This window comes from Otolemur garnettii, unplaced genomic scaffold (genome assembly GCF_000181295.1).
Source record: "Otolemur garnettii isolate 467f Iridium unplaced genomic scaffold, OtoGar3 scaffold00328, whole genome shotgun sequence".
NCBI lineage: Eukaryota > Metazoa > Chordata > Mammalia > Primates > Galagidae > Otolemur > Otolemur garnettii.
Window position 1 is genome coordinate 281,362 of NW_003852723.1, and position 1,195 is coordinate 282,556.

Genomic DNA, 1,195 nt, shown 5'->3' on the forward strand with positions numbered 1-1,195 from the left:
AACATTGTAATGGAAGTTTTAGACATTGCATTCAGCAAGAAAAAGTGATCAAGGGTATCCATATAGGTTCAGAAGAGATTAAACTTTCACTCTTCGTAGTTGATATGATTGTATATCTGGAAGATACTAGGGATTCTACTACTAAACTCTTAGAAGTGATCCAGGAATAAAGCAGCATCTCAGGTTACAAAATCAACACTCATAAATCAGTAGCCTTTATATATACCAACAGCAGCCAAGCCGACAAAACAGTCAAGGACTCTATTCCTTTCACAGTAGTGCCAAAGAAGATGAAATATTTGGGACTTTACCTAACAAAGGATGCAAAAGATCTCTATAAAGAGAACTATGAAACTCTAAGAAAAAAAATAGCTGAAAATGTTAACAAATGGAAAAACATACCATGTTCATGGCTGGGAAGAATTAACATTGTTATAATGTCAATACTACCCAAAGCAATATATAATTTTAATGCATTCCCCATTAAAGATCCACTGTCATACTTTAAGATCTAGAAAAAATAATACTTCATTTTATATGGAATCAGAAAAAAACTCAAATAGCAAAGACTTTACTCAGGAACAAAAACAAAGTTGGAGGAATTACATTACCAGACCTCAGACTATACTATAAATTGATAGTGATCAAAATAACATGGTACTGGCACAAAAACAGAGAGGTAGATGTATGGAACAGAATAGAGAGCCAACAGATGAATCCAGCCACTTACCGTTATCTGATCTTTGACAAGCCAATTAAAAATATTGAGTGGGGAAAAGATTCCCTGTTTAACAAATGGTGCTGGGCTAACTGGATGGAGACCTGTAGAAGAGTGAAACTAGACCCACACTTTTCACCATTAACCAAGATAGACTCTCACTTGATTAAAGATTTAAACTTGAGACATGAAACTATGAAAATACTAGAAGAAATTGTAGGGAAAACACTTGAAGAAATCGCCCTGGGTGAAAATTTTATGAAAAGGACACTTCAGGCAATTGAAGCTACATCAAAAATACACTACTGGACCTTGATCAAACTAAAAAGCTTCTGCACAGCCAAGAACACAGTAAACAAAGTGGGTCGATAGCTCTCAGAATGGGAGACTATATTTGCTGGTTATGTCTCCAACAAAGGTTTAATAACCAGAATCCACAGAGAACTCAAACATATTAGCAAGATAAAAACAAGCAAT